The sequence below is a fragment of the Haliotis asinina genome, chromosome 3 (genome assembly GCF_037392515.1).
Source record: "Haliotis asinina isolate JCU_RB_2024 chromosome 3, JCU_Hal_asi_v2, whole genome shotgun sequence".
Lineage (NCBI taxonomy): Eukaryota > Metazoa > Mollusca > Gastropoda > Lepetellida > Haliotidae > Haliotis > Haliotis asinina.
Window position 1 is genome coordinate 38,647,279 of NC_090282.1, and position 24,790 is coordinate 38,672,068.

The following is a 24,790-nucleotide window of genomic DNA, read 5'->3' on the forward strand; positions in this document are numbered from 1 at the left end:
GCGATTACCAAACAGGAGGACGATCTAATGCCTCATTTTCCATCCTTCCCGAGTGTGAACAGTGCCATGTGTCGTAACAGACGACAGAACTTCCCCTCCACTGCCAAGATCCAGAGCAATGAATCATTGAAATAAAGGATCATTTGATACATTGTCAAATTTCGTTACATGGGTGATTCTTTCTTATTCAAGGGTACAGCCTACTGATCAAGGATGCAACCAAACATAAAAAGTGTTGTTTTGGCGGGTCTGTGTTTTGGGAGGTCTTCGTTGTGGGAGGATGCCTGTAAATATACACATCTGTTAATCATATGGATGCGAACAGGGTATTATTCTCTAAATATACATCATTTTTATAGAAACAAATTGTTCCATTTTGTTTGAAATGGAGCCCCAGTGATATGGGAAACTCAGAAACCGAGGAAATCTAGGCTTGATTCGTATTCAGCTTTAACAATGCATTTAGGGCAAGTCCGAGAGAAAACTGATGCGGTTCGGGAACTGTTAGACATACTTTGAAGGTGGCTGTAATAATATAACATAATAGCAGATATACCTCTCCGACAAGTGTAAAGTGTCATGGTTCAGGTAGCCGAGTATGGATATACAATGCCTTTTAGAAAGATGTCAGATATAACATATATGCCATTTGAGCACATTCTGAAAGTCGTTGTGTATCCTTACGGGCAGTTTGTTCATATGTGTATATATACTCTCGTACTGGCGCCATGGTCAACTGGTTGCACGGTCTGAAAAGACGTCCTACTTCCTGTGTTCAAGCGCAAGTCGCGTCTTTTGTGAAGGTAATATTCGTCATAATGACGGGATTATGCTGTGTCCTTCAGGACACACCCATGTACAACTGAGCAGTGTTACCCATATCGAAAACTCGTGTTTTCTGCAGTTTGGACTTTGTCTGTCCTTTATGTCCGGGGTCTTCTGGTATGTTCCCGAACACAGAAGGTATTGTTGGCGCTTCAGAACCGTCACATAACTCCCTGACAATGCAACCAATGTTAATCCTGTCCAGGAGACATCTTTATCACTGCATGTTAATACACACATCTTTGTGTCACCTTCTTTTACCCTTTTTTCGGTATTAATATCATAGTTCCTTTTGTTGTAAACATTCGACGAAGTGTGTATTTATGTACGTGTTATTGTGGCCATTGGTAATTACCCCTGTCCTATTGAGAAACAGATATATTCTGGCCCCTAAAAGCTGGGACAAATATATTTTTCTGAACTAAAACCGTATCGTCTCCAAACAGCTCATCGCATTCAAGTTTGTTTGTTCTATTGCTTGTTGTTTACCACTGCACTCAGCATTATTCCGGCTACATGTAAATATCGCGGTCTGTAAATAATAAACTACCTAGAAGACAATCCAGTGATCAACAGTATGTGCATCGACCCACGCAATTTGGATACGATGGTATGTGTCAACCGAGTTAGTGAGCCTGACCCGATCTCGTTAGTCGCCTCTTACAGCAAGCACGGATTGCCGAAGATCAGTTCTAACCTGAAACGTAACGGATTATAAAGAATCTTGTAGTACCATATGGTACTTATTCTATGTTCATTCCAGCTGCTTGTTACTACAGTACACATACATGTAGTATTAATTAATCAAACGAAATAATATACATGTACATGCATCCATAACTGCACTGAATGTGAACTGTTTGATCACATGCCAAATATATTATACACCTTCTCAGGGGTTCATCAGATTCAAGAACTACAACCCATATTCTTCATAAGAATATATTTTCATATTGATATTACGTTAATAAATACACAAATCAACATCTAATGATGATTAGTTCATAAGGTTTAATTATACATACGAAACTGGTTACGTCCTACTAAATCTACGTATATTTTCATCCTCTTTACAGACCAGCTGTAGATACATTGAACACACATTATGGCATGGAATGGTTAGACACTCACACAAACTTTACGCCAATGTCAGACAACAAGGCACAGACAGGACATGAACACTCCCAACAAAAAGGTTTGCTGCTTTGTAGATACAAAGCTTTGTTGGTACTTTCGGGTGAGAGAACCAAAGACAAATACCTTGGTACCCAAATAGGGTGCATATAGGTTCATATTAATATGATATAACAAGCGCCACTAAAGTGAAAAGTGTATAGAACCGGGTTTGAGAAAGCAAACTCTATCTACATCAGTGTCGTCAACACAGACACTCTCACGTGGCTGATGGCATGTAGTGTCCAGCGAATACACTAAAACTATAACAGATACCACGTGTGTCTAGTACATTATACGAGACCATTTTCTAACACAAAAGCTGTCAAATTTCCATTTCGTTAGAGAGGTTATGACATTTTCAGCCATCACTCTTCACGCCGACATATGACCATGTTAGGCAAGAGATTTCCAGATAGCATTTTTCTTTTCTTCTCACCTCATATATGTTAAACACATCGTTTTTGCGTTGAATTTGTGTTCATGGGTCTTTCTTAAACGCAAATCGGGGCTTATATTCTAAGAGTAAATGAGAAAGCAAATTATTTATGAAGATCAATCATAAGATCAGTTAATCAAAAGGAAAGTCTGTTAAAATTGTACTGGCGAAAAAGTGTATAAATACACAATTCTGTAAAAGCAGTGTTGCTAGTGGTGTAAAATTTTACAATTCGAAAAGTTTCTTGTCAGAACTGAAACTCTTGTCATACTGAAAGATCACCTCCTTACACAGTAATAATGTTCAGTATAAAGTGTTCTGATGTGCCCATTTGTAACGGTTGATTCTGTGTCAGGGCGTCAATATGTAATAAACTAATTAAGTATCGACAGGAGGTAGGGATTGGTATTGTTGTGATTATTTGTGTATAATGATTCCACATTACTTAGGTTGACGATTCTCCAGTCATTCTCTCCACATTTGTGATTTCACCGTCCAAAATACTGGTTAAAACGTCTGCTCCATTGTCGTCAGTTTGATAATCCCACCAAACACAGGTTGCGCTTACCACAGATTCTTAACACAGGGTACGTTATCGAAAGACACATCCCGATGCTTTCTGTTATGTTTTGCATCTGTTTCTTTGAGGCACAAATCGATGTAGAATTAAGCCTCCACAATGGCGATGCCCCGTTATTTCGTGAAGGTGAAGGTCATGCAGTTTACTCAGATCAAGGTGTATATGGAGGTGGTGGCTCTGGTTTATATGTCTCCGAGTAGGGAGGGAGCGTGACCAGACCAGGTGAGCTTATAAAAAACACGCTTTGTGACATTAGATCTGAATCCACTGGATATCCGGTTGTGCTCGGAAGTGAATCACACACTACATTTTGTTGATAAACATTGTTTGCAGCCCTCTGACGTGAGCGTCTCCTCCGAAGTTGTCGTCTCTTATAGCATCGCAACATGGAAAACACGATGCAGGCAAAGACTGAGAATACTGCAAAAAGGGTCATAATAAGACCCATGATATAGGCGGTGCTCGCCATGGTCTGAAAACAGAAAAACAACTTTTGCAATCTTTTATTGTGAGGGACAATTGTGGGCAAAGTAATTGTATCTTGCCTCTAGCTGTCGCTAAACAGAGATCTAGGGATGTAATTTTAGGGGCCATGTCATAATTACCTTTTTAACCATACCATCGCTTACCAGGTCTGAAACTTTATGTAACAGTCGGAATATGCCTGCAACCAAGTGGCCATATGGTCTTCATCATCTCCCTGATATTCCAGGATGTCTTTTTTTAATTCTCAGATTTTTCTCTTCTTTTTTTTTTTGCTCTTTAAACGCCTCTATGAATAATCACAGTTTTCGTACCCGTAGCACTGTCAGAGTGTACATCTGTAATTGTAGGGACCGCCATGTTTATTCCTTATGCTATTGTGTTCATTTAGATCATTCGTTAGAGTTATTGTCTTCATGGTTGAGTAGACATGAATGAAAACAGACATCAGTACAACTTCACAGTGAAATTTACCCAGATTCAAGCACCAAATTATCCTCACCGCCAAGCGGGCATTGTAAATCAGGCCTATCATATGACTCTACATAAACAATGTTTGAAAAGGTTTGAATTGTATTTAGAGGTGATACACATACAGAGGAAAATACATGTGTATAGTGATATCAATTTACTTATGTAACAAGAAGAACATACTGGTCGAGGGAGTAAGAATATACCCGGAACACCCTCAACTGTTCCTCTTATTACAGAAGTTGACGTCAGTACATTGTCCATCGAATACAAAGGCAATTACGTTAGGTGTGTGAGAGTGTGAGTGGGGTTTGACGTAACTTTTAGAAATGTTCCAGTACAGTCTAGTACCTTATCACAAGGGACACTGTAAAATTACCTTCAAAGTTTATTTCTGAGTGTCGAATGGAACCCTTATCATTATCACATCCCCCACTCGCCTCTTACAATTTAGCATTATAACGGGTGTACTTTGAATACGACTTTCTCAATATCACTTCCGTGTACCTTTCTTACATGAACATAGTGACCCATATGACATTGCAATCATGCCGACCCAGATCAAATGCTTTACCTTTTACAGCCTCTCAATGGTCGTAAAGCTCTGATCGAAAGAGCACGGGACGGTAATTCCCAACAAAGAAAACTCAAATTATTAAATGTAACACAAAGCTCATATATAATCATCCCCTACCACAAACCCACCCGACTGGAACGACCAGGGTGTAAGTACTATGATAGTTTAGTTTACATGTACCTGAAGAAAGACAGACCCTCAGTAAGCAATGGTGACCTAAATTGAGTTTGGATATGAGTTGGCACATTGCTTTTTTTGGTGGCCAGGTGATACCCTTTGTATCAAAGATGTTTTAACTAAACACGGTATTTAAGGAAAGGGTTTACCTCTGGCTATCTTGGTATTGTGTAATTGTGTATTGTTGGTAAAATGACACTGCAGATGTTCTGCTCTGTTTACAGTGAACATTAAACCTCTGTACACAGTTTCTAAGACAACTTTGACTCTAAAGTCTTTGCCTGTTCTGTCAAACACATGTCTACATTTAGATTTTGTGAAATATGACTATTTAAACTCACAAAACTTATATTAAAAACAGAAACTTAATTGTTGTTACGTAACTATGAAACAAATCATTATGATAACATTTTATTCTTTGAGAAAGAGTCTAAAAGTGGTCAAAATTGATTATTTGTCAAATAGCATAATAAATTATACATTTACGTGTTAAATTTGATACATTGTGAAAGATTCTATACGTATTAAATTGTATTCTTTGTTAAACAGCATATACGTGCTAAAATATTATTCTTTGTCAGAGCCTGTGCGTAATAATTTGGAATCTTTGTCAAGGATCCCATACGTGTTCAGTTGGGTTTTTTTGTATCAAAGAACCAGAATGTGTTAAAACTGGACTCTTGGTCTACACGTGTATCGATAATATTGTTATATTTGTTATGAAATATATTCAAAGGTTAATCCACTGTGATATGATGTTCAAGAGTTCATAATGCTCACACATGATTAGTATACATACCTATGGATGGAACCATAAGGTTACATGATCGGTCACGGCACAATGCAAATAGATTCCTTGTGCGTCACACGTCCCGTGATCGACTTGGCATGTTCCGATTCAGTCTTATCTGGCGTAAATATGTTGTTGACAAAGCTGAAGTAGTCACGTTTCAGTCTCGGACCACTCGAGTCATGTGACCCGCCAAAAGGAAACTACCCGGGTGTGACATATGAAATATGGGCCTTCTGTGTCGCCGTGTATAGATATGTCGGACGCTCAGTGAAACCGGTGCTGATGTGCTGAGGTTATCAAAACCTTAAAAAGGAGACAAATACTTCCTTCTGAAACACAGTTTCATTGAAGAACTCACTCACTCACTCACTTTGACATCGGCGTATTTGCCATTGGTGAACATTTAGAAAGTGTACTTACTTCACCTTAATAATGTTTTAATTTGCGTTTGTAACGGGTGATGCACAGAATATGACAACTGGGTCACATTTTCGGCAGATATTCCTGACTTCGACGTTTCGACATAGTAATGAAGACATGGTTTTCTTGTGTGGTTGCCCACGGCAGAGGATGTTATTCCTATTGTCTTTGCATATTGCTAAGTTTTGGGAGCACGCTTCAAGGCAACTGCGCATGCTACAACCCGCAAGGTAGGCGGGTATTCGACATGGCGAGCCAACGCTTTAACACTAGGCTCACCATACAAATACAGGCATACGCACACGTACACGCTCGCGCTCGCGCATACAATAAGAAACACACACACAAATGAGACATACAGAGCATACACACACATGCACGCACGCACGCACACACACACACACACACACACACACACACACGCACGCACACACAAACCCATATTTTTCTCTAACTATGATATGCCTACCTGATTGAATAACCCACCTCATGTTCATTATGCATCGTTACACACACGTACATTCAGAAGTGTAACGGATGGTAGTTGAAATGCACGCCATGGGTTTTTGCAGTCTGTGTTCCAGAGGACCAGAATAGATTTTGCCTTTGTTTCTTGGTAACTTTGACAATCTGTTCCAGATGACCCTTAAACATGCTGTGTCCTTCCTTGGGTTGGTCAGTCAGTTTCTGTTCAATTTCTGGTCAACTCACTTCAGTAGCTGTACTCCCTGTCCAGAGTTACGTCCCTTAGGCGTGGCAGGATTCCGATTGTGTTTTTTGTTTCTTGGTCGTGCTGCGAAATGCTAAAACAAACACCAAACGAACACAGTTTCAAATGATGGAAAGAAGTTTCGTATGAAAAGAATAGTTACAATTGTAATGTCAATTATGAGAAACTGACAAATCCTTTACCTGATAAGTCTTTGGAAACTGCCTGCCTTAAGTTTTAGGAAGTGGTAGAAGGTAAGAAAACAGCAGACACATCACCTAGTCTGGTATATAGTACACTCTAACTAAAATGTTTGTAGTAACAAGACATTAATATTTCAATTTTGGCCCAAAAGCCTGATAACATTGTTCACTTAAGTCATTGTCACTATCGCAGGTTTAAGAAATCGGGAGCATTACGAATCTGCTGATAGTTATCAGTTATCGAAATCTGGACAAGATATTTCAGCTCTTTACGTACCCCTACGATGTATGGCTAGCACAGTGTGGAACCATCCAACACTTGACATCTGTGCCCTGATCACATACTGACCGGTTAATCTGTTACGTCACGTGGACAAAGCGTCCGACATACGTTCATTAAGTATATAGGCTTAACTTTTCGATCCCTTGACATTACTTCACATCTGTTCTGATACGGACAACAATTTTCGGTGGAATTGGATAGTCGTCTTATGTCACTTATTTTGATCCAGATTAAGCGCTGTGATTAATATACACCCCGATATATTTACAAACGGGATGACTGGTTAAATCTCATGATAAATTATACAGTCAGAAGGCGTGTTTAAGCTTACCTATGCTGTTGATTGGTGAGAAAAGTCAGGTTGAAGGGAGGTTTCAATTAATTGAGTGTTCTGTGTGCTTACTCAGACTTCTCGGACCGAATACAACATCCTACCAAAATATGCAACATGGCGTTAGTGGCTTCAGCAACGTTTTTGTCCGTTGTTTAATGCCGTACTCAGTAACGTTCCAGTTGTATGGCGGCGGTCAGCAGATAATCCAATATGGACCAGACAACCCAGTGTCAGTTATCTCAAAAGGTGTGTGAGGGTTTACCATTCTTGTATAGAAAATGTTTCATAACAGGAAGCGACTGTTTTACCCATAACATTTTTCCCGTCAGTCGCTTCTTATGACAAGCATATTTGACGACAAGCATATTTGGGTGGTGATGTCTTTAGCAAGTACCCCAATTCCCTCTCTTGTTTGGAAGATGAATTTGGGCAGTGCCATGATGAGAGTAGATATATTAATATCAAGATTGTAATATGTGTAATTGGTCAAGTTATTTAAGTGACCGATCTGAATGTGAATTGCTTTTTCCTGCCACTGAGAGTAATATCACACACACACACACACACACACACACACACACACACACACACACACACACGCACGCACACGCACACGCACACACACACGCACGCACGCACACACACCTTACACACACCTTACACACACCTACTTTGGTATTTAGGTCGCAATCTACATAAATTGACTTAAAACTCCACTTGAAAGGTGGGAAAATAGACTAGGCGCAAGCAGTTGATGTCTATCATTTTAATGAAACATACGGCCACGGTTATTGATGTGACAGAATTGGGATTCGAACCAGCAACCAGCGGATCCCGGCAAATCGAAGGGAAGCTACTCTTTTAATCAAACAGTCAACTTGTTTCCCTTGTAAGAATGAACACATGTTATCACTGACATTTATATGTATATTTAATCGTCAGTACGTGTATATGCTTAGTGAATAAGTTTGGTCTGAAGACGTTTCGGGTGAACTGACTTAACACAGCGTTTATAGTATCATGGTCCCATCACTGAAAGTTATCAGGTTGATGCTTCATGCTCTTAATAGGTGTTCGGTTCACAAGCAGGGTCGTGGTGCTGAAATAACCGAGAACCATCACCAGATATTAGATTCGAACAAACGATAATAAGTTTCTGTAACGTCCAGGGGGCGTAACTTTTCCTAACTGGACTACTCATGACTGCTTTATGGACCAATCGTGATCCAGCGTAGAACTAATTCTCATAAACCCATGCTTGTCGTGGGAGGCGACTGACGGGATCGTGTGGTCAGACTGTCTGACTTGGTGGACACACGTTAGTGCGCAGATCGATGCTGATACTGGTGATCAATGGATTGCCCTGGACCAGACTTGATTATATACAGACCGCCGCCATATAACTGGAATATTACAGAGTTAGCCTTAAAATTATATTCACTCAGTACTTTATACGTCAGCAGTTGTCTGTTTGTTGTTTAATACAAACCACAACAATGCTCCAGCACGTATGTAGCACGGAAGTCCCTTACGAAACGACTCTGTAAGTAAATTTATGAGGATCTTAGCAGTACGCAATTTGAACACCATGGCATGCATCAAACAGTTCACCGAGTCTGACCACCCGATCCACCTAGCCGTCCTAAATATACATCAACATGAGCATGACCAATTCTAACTAGGAAGGGTTTTAGATATGGAGTACATGTGATTGTACATTAGATACTCACTCGTATGTTAATTTACTCTGGCCTTTGTTGCCAGTGATGTTGTGATTTTGTATTCGTACAGTGCCCTTGTGTGGTTGATGGTGTCGAATAGGCTTAGGTCTTTTCAAGTCACGAAACCATTGATTTTAACTGAATAATCAGTAGCAAATGTTGATATTGATGTTGATCAAAATGTGCAAATTATTTGGCATTCATTTTTTGAATGGGAGATGTCATCAAGACATGCAAGGTGAATATACATGTATCACTCATAATGGGGCCAGCACTGTTGACTACATGATAACTTTGCAAAGCCTATATCCGTTTATATCGGACTTTGGTACTGGTACACAAGATGACTCAAACCATTTTCCAGTCTTCTGTAGGTTTGACTACAGACATCAAGGTTCCAACGACTTATAAAACCAAGACACATGTGAATCCAGTGGCAAGGATACAACCCCCTGGTCACAGTATGTCTGGAAAGAGGAGAATAGTGCAACCTTTAAATCTAAGTTCAAAGAGTTATATTACCTACAAAAAGATGAAATTTATCACTTAATACCAACAGATGTGAACACTGCATTATGTTTACTTGTTAATGTTTACAAAGGAGTAGCATCTATAAACAAGAGAGTTTACGTTTCTAGTTCAAATCATTACCCCAAGCCAAAATTATCTAGTCAACTTCACTGGTGGGACACTGAAAACGAAAACGTAAAGAGTGAGAAATACCACGCACTGAGGAGCAACAGAGATCATAACTTGGATTTTAACTTATTCAGGGAGCTACGCACTAAATTCAAGAAAGCATTTGTTATCAAAAGACAATCTTACCAGGATAAACAGAAATTAATTGATGCAAGAGGAAACACTAAATTATTCTGGAAATTGCTGCAACAGGGGAGACAATCACACATGATAGATGGAACCAGTACTCAGGAATGGACAGATCATTTTTCATCTCTCCTCCAAATAGAAAATCCACCATCTTTACCTCCCATTATAGACAAAGATGATAGTGATACTAGAGCAGTATTAAATCAACGTATTGATTCGATTCGATTCGATTGATTCCTCCACTCTCTATTGCGCTAGTTTCTGCTTTTCAGTCAAAAGGCTTTTCATGTAACACATGATCAAGTGGATAGCAAAATGGGAGATAATTCGGCTGCAATTTTTGGCGGCGAGGGGATTTTACAAGGACCGTGAAATTGATCGTATGAGAACAGAGGTTATCTAAGAAGATACAAGTGCAACTTCCGTGGAAGGAGAATGGCATCAACAACACCAGCGATCCGGACACCAACATTCCGTTATAAGCTTCATACGAAACACACTTTTGCTTTTGTGACATTCAGGGTTAGTTACAACATATACGATAGTGGATCTACATAGGTCAAAGAATACAAAGGTCAAGGTGTCACGAGTCCTTAGTGCATGTGACCTGTCAGTATTTACCAGTATAACTGATATTACGCACGATCATCAGCCGGAAGTACTGTGTGGTAATGCGTCAACATCCGGTAAAGGACATTTGTCACTCACAGAGTAATCTGTTGTTTCCGTCACTGTGATTATGCCAGGAACCTCAAGGTCTCGGAAAGGGAATGCTATATCTGTGTCCATTATGTTTAGTTGTGTTTAAATCCGGATTTACATATGCGGTATAGATTGTATGTATGCAGTGGTGCAGGCCCTAGCTTGTCGAAGAAGGAGACAGTGAGGATTGGGTGTTTATATGTTGATATATGAACCCGTGAAGTTTCTGATTAGAATTGGTGGCCTCTACCGAAAATCATGTGTAAGCCCTGTCTTTTTTCATAACGGTAGCTACCCCTCTGTCGGCAACCGATGCTTGTCGTAGAAGGCGACTACTGTGATTGTGTGGTCGGGCTCGCTGACTTGGCGGGCATATGTCATCGTGTCCCAGTTTTGTAGTTCGATGCTCATGATTTCGATCACGGGCTTGTGTAGTCCAGATTCGATCACTTACAGACCGCCACCATATGGCTGGACTATTGCCAAGTACGGCGTTAAACACATCAACCAACAACCAACTTACAGCTTAGGATGATTCATAATTTCAGGGATTTGATGACTGAATAGGCCCCGGAACTATGAGAAATGACTGAACAGGGTTATTCAGTGAAATAGACTGGCAAATGTTATAGGTTGTGAGCATACTATCAATCACTGGTTTTCAAGGCTAACGTCATACGTTAAGATCATAGTATCAATCACTGGTTTTCAAAAGCTAACGTCATCGATTATGAACATATTACTAGCATATGGCTATTTGTTCCCGACATTGCGAATGTTAAGCATTAAAACATAATTGTTCTCATTTTTCGCTACTTAAAGTATATTCATGTGTCTTTGTTTGAGGCTCTCGAAGAAGCAAAACAATATCATTTAACAAGTTTTATTCGTGTAAAATAAAACAATATATCTTAAAGAATATCGTTAACTGGTGTTTGTATAGTGGCTGAAAGGACATATTTCATCATGACATTAGTATGTAAACGAACTATACATCACATAACAATGTAAAATGAAATAACGTCAATGTTTATGCACAACGCCATATTTACAAAGTTAACGGTCCCGTTTATACAGCGCGCGAATTCTTTTCCGACATGACGGTATGTTTCCATGCCGACCATCACGCGTTGATCACAGAGATGCTATGGTTATACCATGTGACCTAGGGTACAATTACACCACAACATAATATTTTGCAGCGTGGATTTGATGTGAAGAAACAAAACTAATAATTAAGAACGGACAATATAATATCGATTGCACTGTTCGTGTAATTATGTGCTCAATCTGAGGTATCGGTTATGAGGTTATTTCTCGTTAGCTGGTGAAGCTTCTTCAAGTGATATGTCAATTAAGCCCATGCCTACATATAGCACGCGTGAGAGACTCTCTATGTATTGTTTGTTGACTGAATGGTTCTGGATGAACGCTCCACGTTCGGTCACATATGACGATGCGTCAGCAGGAAATTAGAGGACGACCCTAACTGATGAACATTTGGAGAAGTCCACAAACACAGGCTCAGCGCCACCAACCCATAAATATAAACACGACGAATCGACGAATCTGGGATCCGATTCAATGGACGTAACGTCCTCCATACCAAAGGGACGTAACCCCCTAACATCGTGACACTTTAACAAGAAGTTATTTAAAACCTGTGGTATACAAGCAGAGACCATATCTTGGATTACATACATGCAGCATCTCTGTAAACCAGCCACTATGTCTTAAACGTGCATCTGTGATGAGAAAATGCGTATCTTTATTCAGAATCTGAATGAGATTTCCAGCTACGTGATTAATTCACGCATATGTTTAAAGTCATTTGGGGTGAAAAGGCGATATATAGACTAAGTGTGGGATGATCTCCCGAACTGATATAAGCCTACAATGGCTATCACTTTGTTGAGACTAACAACAAGGGATGCAGGCCCCTGAGGTATTAACCTGAGACATTCTGGGATTTGAAAGCATTACTAGCAGATAATTGCACGCTTTCCGATGTACCCACACGTATCCATAAGATATTGTAAATTGTTCACAGGTCCCCCAGGCACCGTGGGTTGAGGTACCCACGGTGTGTGTTTATGTTCCCCGAGTCTGAAGGGAACACAAACAAAGGGGGAACATAAACAAACATAGAGGGTACCTCAACCCATGGTGCTCGGGGGTCCAGCGAACAACTTATTTATCTTACCGAACACCTCAATGTTCCCCGAGCCTGAAGGGAACACAAACAAAGGGGGAACATAAACAAACATAGAGGGTACCTCAACCCATGGTGCTCGGGGGTCCAGCGAACAACTTATTTATCTTACCGAACACCTCAATGTCAATTTTGAACTGTTTGAAGCATGGGTATCGGATCGTAGACTTAAGCCAATCTGTGTGAATCAAACGATTCGAATCTTGCATCGTGCTGTTTTTTCTCGAAGGTGTTGTCTTACTAAAATCGTTGCGATGTAGTTCATAGGGACTACATTTTGAAATTTATTTACTGGGAAGACAGTCAAATGTTTTCGTAGCCATCGCTACATTTTGCAGACGACACAAGAAAAACAGATTTAGATTTATCTCCCTTCCATCGATTTCCATTTGCAAAACATCGGTTGTTTCCGTGCATCAAGCATTATTTAATATTATTCGAGCTAAAAAGTAACTACCACGAAGTACCGAATGAACATTACTGCTATTGGCAGCGGGTCTATATTGCAATGCACCTCGCCTGTATACGGGGTAAATGATAGAAGAGCTTTGCGCCACTCATACAGCGACATTTATGTGTGAGGTAAGACAACAACGAATCACCAGTGCCTTTGGCACATTATATAACAATATTAACAAAACACATAAGTTGTATATGAAAGACCGTACATTGTACCATATAATCATTGGCGTACACGATAGACCGTACATTGTACCATAAAATTATTCGCGTACACAAGTATTAACGAATCATGTGCGGGACCCTGATTAAATATTTCACATCATACGTGTATATGGCAAGGGTTAATACATCTATACTTGAGTAAATGAGGTATATGGCACTGTGTTTACATTAGGAACGAACACACTGAAAGCCACCTGAATATGTTAACGTCATGACTGTTTACACAATGATGTTATCTTTCAGGGCCCCGTTTCACAAAACTCGCGCAAGCCTACTTTTCTCGTAGCATCAGTAGCTCCTGTGTTACATTATAGGAGGTACAATGGCTACGAGAAAACTTACGAGATCTTAGGCTTACGAGTGTTTTGTGAAAAGGGCCCTAGATGATGATATCAAGATTATGACCTCCTAAACGGCGATGGTAACTTATGTTAACGCTATAACCTTGAACTGGCACTTCGACCTTCAACGGGAACGTAACCCACCTCTACTCACACAGACAAAACACACACACACAAACACCCGCGCGCACGAACACGCGCACACATACATAAATATGTGATATCAATTGTAGATTGGGGATCGCACAGTATTGTGCCTGGTCATACCTGCTGTCTTTGCCTACTATACGTATTATCCACTTTATGTGGTATCAGATGGTAATGACATCATTAAAATTTTGCTGACAACGGCGTAAATCAAACAACTCACTCACTGCCCTGAACGGCAGAAATTTTCATAAAGAGTACATAAATGAATGATTGTACTTCTGCCGTTTCACCTGGCTTTGAACTAATTTTGTCCGATGTTATTGAGAGAGTAAAATTATTTACAAGGAAGTGACATACACCAAGCAGTTAATACGGCGCTCGTACCTAGAACAAATGCACCCAGTACATCCTGACTGACACCGTGACTTACTTCTGTAAGGGATAAGTGTCAGACAGGTTTATGACTGAGGTGAAATAGACGAGACTGGGTCACACGATTAGCGTGTACACGTACATACACGACAAGCGTCTTACAAAACAAATATTGACACTATTTTCCCCACCACTATGCTGCCTGTGGGCATGTGTGAAAAAACGCTATTGGCACTCGATTGAACAATTCGCAGGTGAGTATTGTTTCGTGTCACTGTCAGTATCCCATCCAAGTCACGCCTCGCTGTTAACAATGCACCAAACAGGCGGGTCCACAAAGGAACGAAACAGGTGTCAGATTAAGTTGCACAATCAGCTGTTGTGACAACTTGAATTTGATATACCAATTAAAGCATTGGTAATGGAATCCAATTAAGCTCCTGAATTACCAGAGAGTCACACTTTATCGGTAGACACTGATTCTTCGTATAGTCAGAGACCATAAATGGTCTCTGGTATAGTGTGAAAAAAAGGAAGTACCACCACTTACATCATTCTGTATATTCTAACACAGCTATGACCACACCTGCTTAATACCAGACACCAGTCGATCATGTTCATCAAAAGGGTCTTGATGCCCATTCCGGATCAATCGATCGGAAAATGGACTATTCAGTCAATGAGATATCTCTTTAAAAGAACCCAGTTGCACATGTCCATGCAGTTCACGGCGCGTAAGGTGGGGGTGGGTCAGGCGCTGCCGATCGCGTATAGGGCGGAGGAGACGGGAGGACATTTTGTGATATAATAAACACATTGCCAGAATTTGCATGGTCGAAGTACGCGGCGGGATTTCGTGGCATCGAAATGTCTCCAGAGTTGAAATCTTGCCTATTTCCCGTTACAGCCGGAAACGACTCACAATGCACATTCTGTTGGTATACGTGACTTGTTTCAGGACATCCCGCTGGGTATCGAGGAACTTGTGGAGGGGAGCGGTTCCTCCAGTCTCTTCTTGTCCATTTACCATCCTTCCAAACACCGCATCTTCTCAGCAGCCCCCAGAACATACATCCTAACATGAAGATGGCAACTAGGATTGCCGTGGACACCCCTCCAAAATAGCCGTCAACCATTCTGGAAAACAATGGTCCTATAATTATATTCATGTCTTATACATGTGTGTAATGTGCATTTATACATCATGTTAACTTGTTTGAGTGGCATTCTGGAAGTTGGTGGTATAGGGATGACAAAATTTGCAGAATGCTACTTAAACAAATCATTCGTCTTCTACATGGCCACGTGGTAATCCGAACCATCAATATCTTAAGCCAAACCCCAACCCCTCCTCTAGCCCAAAACACCTGCAACGTTTTCCTGTTATGTAATCGAAATAAAACCGTTAAAACTCTATTGAGGTCTTATTTTGAACCCAGGGGGCATATGTACAATTTACTAACTCCTCAGTGACGCAATGAGACTGTCAATAAGTCGCTATACAGGTTTTTGTTCCACTAAGCGGTCTTAGCGGTACTTGGGTGGTAAAACTGACTTAGATCTGCCATAGTCTGTGCGCTAAAAAGGCTTTGGAGAACCCTGCTTAGGCGCAACCCCATCAAAACACCATTACGTCATATTGCGTTGAGATTTTCTCAGTTTATAGGCCCGTATGGGAGATACCGCTTGAACGTAGTATTTTGGCTTGGTACGTACCTGGTGAGTTTATTTGAACTAAAATCCGATTACAAATCAGTTTAGTATATATTACGGACTTTGTATTTATTTATTTAGACACCAGACATGGGCTTCACACAAATTACCCATGTGAAGAATCGAACCCGGGTCTTCAGCCCGCTTTAACCAATAGGCTACCCCGCCGCCCCTTGAGCTACGGTGGCCACGCTGATATCATTCAGTATATCAATAAACATGACACCCCATATAGACAGGTTCACTTACGAGTTGAATAATGGATACAGCGTGATCATGCATACATAGAGTTGTGCAATGCAGCAAAGCACTGTTGACAACGCATTGAATTACAAAAAATATACATAGACGAGACTCCGCCAGAAAGGAATAACCCACATGTCTCACCTATTTGTACACGCACATTTCAATGACAAACCTCTTGAGAAAACATACGAGGAAGTGTATAACTTACAGTGTAGTCCAGATATCACATTCGGATTATGAGAGATAATACATTTATATCATATTCGTGGAGCATCCTTATTATATATATGTTCTTCCTTAACAGGGGCTCAAGGAGGCACATTCCCTTACGTATATACAACACACACACACACACACACACACACACACACCTCAACATGAACACACAAAGACGTGCCTTTTGATATATATACATAAATACAGCACACACACATACTTCCTACACATATGTATAAACAACAAACACATATCCGCTTAACACCTCATGCCCCCTACCCTCACCCTTCCCCCCACCCCCACCCCCACCCCTCACCTGTCACCCAAGACACTACATCTACACACCTGCTGAGTCTTAAGGCTATAGTCGGACACTTGAATAAGTCGATACCTGTGTCCTTGTTAGACGTGTGGCAAAATAGCCACTCCACCGTTCACACCTTGCTTCTACACGAGTCCTCCTTACATGGTATCCCCATCACCTTGTTGAACTCCGCGCCACCTGGGGGTATTCACTGACAGATCTTGTTACCCCGGGGAACATGTCCTTTTTATGCACAACGGCTACATACAGCAACAATTTGAATATGCAAGTATGGCATTCGATATTTCTCCGCACCATCACACCACTGTCACGATGTTCCACAGCAAATATTTTTTTAAGGCTACATGTCAATGACTAAGCTTTCGTTCTGCGCTATTTCTTTCCAATACATAGGGTACGAACATAGGTATTTCTGTTTACAGTGTATGTACAGTTCTGTTGCCTCCTCGGTTGAACGGATTTCGGGGCGACATACGGCACACATACATCGTCATCAAAGATTTACATATACAGTGAGGACAAACCTTTAAATTAAGCATAACATCCATTGATTGACCGTAAAACGACTCACCGACCCTAAAACTGTGCTCCGTGATGTTTTTCCAATAGGTTTCAATCTTACTCACCTGCACACAGAGACACAATAGGGGAGAGGAGGTTTATATATGATGTCCACAATAACATGTGTCGGTCAAAAGGTTTAAGACCGGTAAACGGCCGTCCTTTGTCCACTGGCCTTATCTGGTCACGTCGCTTCTCTGTTGACCGGCAATTAAGCAACTAACGACCAAGCTGGTTGTCGGACCTGTTGGTCTGGCGTTCGTCTCGTAGCCTGCACGTCACGTGATGCATTGTTACCCATCGGGTAGAACGCCGGGGTCTATTTTTCACCTCACATGGATACTTGTAATCACCTTTCTTCTTTGATAATTCAGAAGGTCGTGGTATATTTAAGGTTGTCCAACAGTTGTAACATATGCCTTTGGAGGTCTATTTATCAGTTCAAATATATATTTAGTACCTCCCATTCTACTTGATAATTCAGGATTCATTAAGCACCATACCAAACATTGCTATTCAAAATTCATTCATCACTATGGCTATTTAGTACCCACCTTCCTACTCTGATAATTCATCATGTTGTGTTTTTTGTTGTTGTGAAGTTACCTGTCAGGTTATAGCTTATAACTTTGGTGATCTATTTATGACTTTAAATGGATATTTAGTATCAACTCTTCTGCTTTGATTATTTAGGATTTATTCATCACAATACATTTTATGTTATTTAGCACCCACTGTCTACATATTTTGATAATTCAGTATATGGAGCATTCTCTTCTCACAGAGGTTATGAAAGTATGACAAGTAACCTCTGTGGGAAGAGAATGTATGTCGTGGTATGTTGTATGTGGACGCTGGGTATCTATTTATCGCCTTACATGGTTATATAGTATCCACCTCTACTTTCATAATAAAAAAGTAATTCAAAAGTATTCACCACCCACCTCTCTACTGTGATAATTCAGGTTTAGTTCATCACCATAGGTGGATATTTAGTACCCACCACTCTACATAGATATGTCAGGAAGTATTCAAGTATTAACTCACTGGGATTTACTTGGATGATGTCACGAATAAGGGCGGCTAGAAAATTAATTACATGGCAAGCATAATTGCTGCCGAGGATTACAAGGCATTTAACGATATCTGAAACCTGGTATATATCTACTCAGAATTGTCCCGAACAGTAATCCATTTCTGTGTATAATCAGTATCACATTGGTGTGTGTCCTATCACTTTATGTTTTAATTTTAGATTTTATACATTTTATGCACTTACTGCCTAGTGCCTTGTGCGTCTCTCACTGGCCATCTGGTCTGGTGTTTGTATTTTACTATGTTCTTTTACCACTACCATTTGTGACGTACAATCACGTTACACATAAGTAAACTAGTCTGTCTGTCTGTACACTGATATAGTATTATATGAGATTTGGGGGAGGATGTATCAAAGTAAGACACATTGATATGGCATTTATTAGAATTCTTTGGGATTTTAACAAATTCATATTAGTGACATGATTTAAACTATTTCAAGATTATTTATTAAAAAATAATTATCATTCCGAGCACAAACGTTTAGGCCTCTGGTTTCAAAATATACGATCACCAGGTGAATTCAATGATAACATTACATAATGTTTAATCAGTCGTCCTTTTTCAGCTGGCTCGTTGCAGAACCAAAGTATTCCGCTGTATGAATGTTTATATCCATGTACATTTTATGCTTAATGTTATTTATGATATCATGTACTTTTGTAATCATACTATGAAATGCAAGTCGCATAAATGTTAATGTGTCTGGAGAGGTATTAATATAAAGCTTCTTACTTGTTTGAACAATGTTTCAGACACAAATATATGGTTTGCCATCACCTATTGTTTAAATTAGGTTGTGCAGTCAGGTGTGGTAAGTGGTTGAACAATAGGGTTAGGTATGGGTCATCTCAACATTTAGATATGTGGTGGCGATATATTTCTTCAATGTCATTCAATCTGGTGTGGGGCAAGGTGCACGGACGTCTACCTAGGCGATTCAAAGTCAGTTAGTTTGCAAAGTCAGTCTGCAGTCAAAAGCGTTGTACATTACGGGAAATTGGAACAAGCAGGCCTTCAAGTCACATCAGAAGATGTCTCTGGCGGCGTTCTGGGCCGCTATTTTGAAGTCAGTCACAACCAAGGAAGGCCTTAGGTAACGGTGAAGTTCTGTTGCTTTCTGCTTGAGAATTGTGATGAAGCGATGGTAAGTTGTCTGCTTTTTGTCTGGTAATAGGGCATAGACAAGAGGTTCTTCAGACTGGCAAAGAACTTCTCTATGACAACTTTTCTGGTTTGCTGGATGATTGTGCAGATCTCTGTTGGTTGTGATGAGACCATCAACAGTGTTGATTATAGCTAGGCATGTAGCTACGCAACATCTCCAATGAATGCTGGGAATGAGTGAGTGAGTTTAGTTTTACGCCGCACTCAGCAGTATTCCAGCTATATGGCGGCGGCCAATGAATGCTGGTGTTTCTGCGTCTCTTATCTCTGAATTTGTTTCCTTGGTACACACGATTCTGACCACCATGCTTGTTAGGGACCAGCTCCAAGTTCACCTGTACATTTGCCATTTTGCAATGGTGGAATAAAAGAGCAGAGACAATTTATACCGCCTTTTGAAAATTAAAATAAATAACAATAAATACATGTCAATTAGTGACAGTACAATCAAAAGTGTTGACTTCGCCATACACCCTGAACATACCTGAGCTCACCTCACCCCTGTTGACTTCAGAGGCACCTTTAATTAGAGTTCACTTTATGACATGTCCCTTCTGCTTGTAAAAACAAGATTAGTTTTAATCTGCTTCAGTGTGGTGGCAAAGCAGGAATAAACCATTGCAAACAAACGCGCACACACTTTCACACATCTTACATCGTATCACATTGTAGATATAGACTATAACTATAAACAAAGACTCACGCTTCGGTGGCTAATGCTAATTGCCTACCTCACATCTCTCACAGAGTTATAGTGCAATGTTGTTTTAACAAGACCTTATTGGTTAGACTCTGGCTAAGTGAGAGTGAACCGACACTGTGTGAAGCTGCACTGAATTTGACACCGTAATTGTGTCACGAGATGTAAGCGTGAATTTTCAGCAGATGAGAGGAACAACTATACAGGTAGCAACCTAGGTGACAAATAATAATGTCGCATGTTCTCAGAAAATAGCCCTCAAATTTTGTTGTACAACATGGCTGTAGTATGTGTTCAGGGAAGGACAGCCTTCAGTTAAACAGACCCGTGCAAGATACATTGTTGAGCGCGCCTGTCACTACAGTCAACTACACGAAAAAACAACTCAAAGGTACCGCCAATCTCATTTCGTAATGGTACAGTATACAGTATGTGGTCGGATAAAACAAAAGTTTAATATAGCCACCAGTTCGTTATAAACCCGTTCGTAATAACCTTACTTTACTGCAATGTATTATTTTTCTTTGATGTTTGTGTGTACATGTACCTGGTTGGTAGAGCAGAAGTACTGTTTCAACGTGTCTCATTGTATAACCTCTTGAACGGTGCGAGCGAAACGTGGTTCATGCGTTTGGCAAAATGGGGCAATGGGGTAGCTTAGTACCCCGCATGGGTTCAATGTGTAAAGCCCATTTCTGGTGCCTCCCTCTTGGAATACTGCTAAATGATGTGTAAATGGAAACTGACTCACTCAGAGTAGAATGGCAAAAAATGTTTTTAATATATACCTTTCACTTTAAATCTTTCAGTACGCTACAAGGTAATGTCAAAAGGTAGTGAGTCTAACTATATTCTCGATGTCTAATGTCTGTAAAGTTTCCATTTTATTGCGAAGGGATCACTAGCCAAGCCAGATACAAAGTATTACATATGTGGGTAATATAGTCCACCAGATATGAGTCATCACAACACTTTGGGGTATAATATTTGTAAAATAATTGCAGAAAATGGAAACGATATGCCATTTGGTATCTCTTGGATAATGGTGTGTCCTCAGAAACTATCATATAAAAGATACTATCAAATAAAAAAAATAATAAAAAAAACGCCTATGCGCTTGGTATTTTAAAAAATCAAGTAATTAAATTTATCTATTGTGTTCACACAATCGTCAAAATATGTAACAAAATTGTTGATAACACCATTTTACACAAATGAAATTATGCAACAAAGAGCAATCACTGTATCACAATAACAATCCAGATTACTTTCAAAAATTGGCTTTCGATTTCAGGGAGTTTCAAGGTCAAATCACTGAATCACGTCTTGACTCTGCGACAAGGAACATCGCCATTGACAGACTGGAGAATATCAATCTTCTGCTGCCAGGCGTCAGAATATTAGATTGAGCAAGATGACCTGCAGCTCGTTGCAACCAAACAGGTATAACAAATGACCGTCACCGTACAGACAGACCTCGAGTTACCACTGCAACCCAAGATCGGTACACCCGGGTACTACAGTTGCATGATCGTACTGCCACAGGAGAGAGCACAGCAGCCAGGGTGCCTGAACTTCAAAGGATATCCGGTGAAACTGAACAGAACAGGTTGAAAGACACTGGTCTGAGAGCCAGCAAACCCGACGTCGGGGGTGTGCAACGTCATCACCCTTGCGTTCAGCGAAAAGGTATCCACTTGGTTGTATAGATATTACCTTCTTCAAAACTGGTGTAAATATCAGGCACTAAAGTCTGGTTGTGGCCGAGTAATACATGTTTGTAAATACATTTTCACAACGGATTTCTCGTCTATGAGTTTCTCTCTTGGATAGCATATATACAGAATGGTACGGAATGCATTCCCGTCATAATGAACAGCCAAGGATTTGGATTGCTTGGTTTAGATTTAGACAGGGTCTGTTTTTAAGGACCACCCCGCTTTGATCTTTGACAAACATTGTGTCCTGATATTCAAGCTGGCACTGTTTACAATATATTGGGAGCTGACACTTGTGTGACTATTCAGTATTTAGCTTAAACCCTTTGCATTATGTATGAAGTCGTCTGGAAGAGGGTGTCTCCAAAACAAAATAGTTCCAAATTGCATTTTTATACACTGTAATAAATAAGATAGATTTTAGAGGACTTCTACTTACCACAAACACGCAAAATGTTTCTTGCATATTTGTTCTGTACACTGGTATATTTTAATTGATATTGTTTCAGTAGGCTCGGGAATGAGAAATACTTGTTTCGTTTCGTGTTATTAAGGAAAACTGCACGCATTACGTGCAGTAAATACGACAAACTAGTATGAGTGAGTGAGTGAATGAGCGTTGTTTTACGTCGCTTTTAGCAACATCCCAGCATTATCTCGGTGGGGTATACCAGAATAAGAGCATCGTACAATATGCCCTTGCGGGGTATAAATCGCCTTTCGTCAGCCTGACGAGCGGACACATGAACCATAAGGCTATCCCACCGTCCCTACGGTTAACAGGGACCGATGTTATCGGCAACCTTATGTCAAATTATTAATCTGTATAGACAATCATGTAATCCAAATCAATCCAAGTAATCAGGATTTTGTTTTTGCATGCAAGGGATACTAGTCTATGAGTGCGTGTACTGGCCGACGCATTGTTATAACAAATGGAACTGTGTGCTGCTGTTATATGATGAAAATAATCTCACGATGAACGTGTCTTCATGATGAACGCGTCCTCAAGAGCCCCATCTATGCCTTGAAATTCCCTGTGTGGTTTTAAGTCATTTAAGTCATTAGAAAAATCTTGGATAGTTCTCTATCACAAAAACTCATCTGATCAGTTTCGTAACATTTGTAAAGGTTTTATTAATCAGTGGGATGAAAGAGGACATTATAATGCCTTAAATAAAATTCAGGAAGAGACTGAACTATTCCGTGTAACCAGGTAGCGAGGCATTTGTAGGGAACATCTCAGTACAGACTCGTGATGAAATAATCTTTTTTCAGTGGAGTGAATTAATTTGTTTTCCGCCGTTTTTAGCAATTTCAGACGGCGGACACCAGAAATGGGTTCTACACATAGTGTCCAAATGGAGAATCGAACCCAGCTCTTCAGCGTGACTTGCAAACAAGGAAACCTCGACGTCGGGGGCGTCACTAGGCAACCCATCGCACACTTTTCTGTGGGCAATGTGGTAAGAAATTAATATGCTGGCGGGCATATAACCGTTATCATGTCTGTAGTTAATTTTGTGCTAAATTTTCACAACAGTTAACAAGAATTTTAAAAAATATCAAGTTATATCATGTTTCCAAAACTTAAACATATACAAGTATTCTTTGAGTAATAGCTTTGCGCTAGTATAAGTCGTGTTTTTGGATATGATTATTAATTAGAAACATCATCAATTGAAAATAACACAAATGGTAAAATCTTTTGTTACTGCACATTTAGTATCAATTCGTAGTTGGTGGGAACATGAATATAACATTTCCGTTTGCACTCATATTTTCTTCCTTCTCGGATCTTAAACCAGTCCGGTTCTCACACTGTAAACCAGACAAGAATTGTAATTGTATGCGGTTTCTTATGCAAATGCCATTTTTTCTGAAAAACCCCCAACAACATCGAAACTGTAAACTTTTAGCTTCAGTGCATTGTTTGTGTCATATGACGTCATTTCCACCGAACGTGGGTGGCGTAGAAATGATGATGATGATGATGATAAAGATGATGATGATAAAGATGATGATGATGATAAAGATGATGATAACAATGATGACTGATAGGCGCACATACCCATCGGCGTCATGGAAATCCTGTTTGCAAGGACTGACCTTGGATTACATATGCCTGTGTCCTGTTGGGGAGTTCGTTTTCCTTTGTTGTACGCTGGTTCCTCGTACTGGCCTGTTTTGACTGAAACAGGTCAACAAAGTGCATTTTAATGGAATCGGGTGGTTAGGCCTGCTGACATGGTTCATCCACCTCAATTTATGCCAACTCTTTGACGTCAGTCATTGCAGACCCGTGAAGATCTGGATTAGAATTGATCTTCAGTAACCATGCTTGTGGTAAGTGGTAACCAACGGGTTCGGACTGTCCATCCTGCTGACGTATTTGACACGTCATTGTATCTTAACTGAATAGATCGATGTTCATACTGTTGATCAGTGGTTGGTCTGGTGTATACACGATTAGACCGCCGTCATATACCTAAAACATTTGTGAGGACGGCGTTAAGCAACAACCCAGAACACGGCGTTAACCAACAACCCAAATCATTCACTGCCTTTTCTG

At 40.2% G+C, this 24,790-nt stretch overlaps 2 long non-coding RNA genes across 2 annotated transcripts; both read right to left on the reverse strand.

Annotated features, from left to right (window-relative positions):
* Positions 1 to 1,821: 1,821 nt before the first annotated feature.
* Positions 1,822 to 5,677, reverse strand: LOC137276815 (uncharacterized). Its single transcript, XR_010956583.1, has 2 exons — positions 5,525 to 5,677; positions 1,822 to 3,489 (listed from the first exon to the last, which is right to left on the reverse strand). It is a non-coding gene; the product is annotated as an uncharacterized lncRNA (long non-coding RNA).
* A 5,908-nt stretch (positions 5,678 to 11,585) lies between these two features.
* Positions 11,586 to 17,798, reverse strand: LOC137277966 (uncharacterized). The gene is made up of 2 exons (XR_010956636.1): positions 17,604 to 17,798; positions 11,586 to 15,614 (listed from the first exon to the last, which is right to left on the reverse strand). It is a non-coding gene; the product is annotated as an uncharacterized lncRNA (long non-coding RNA).
* Positions 17,799 to 24,790: the final 6,992 nt, after the last annotated feature.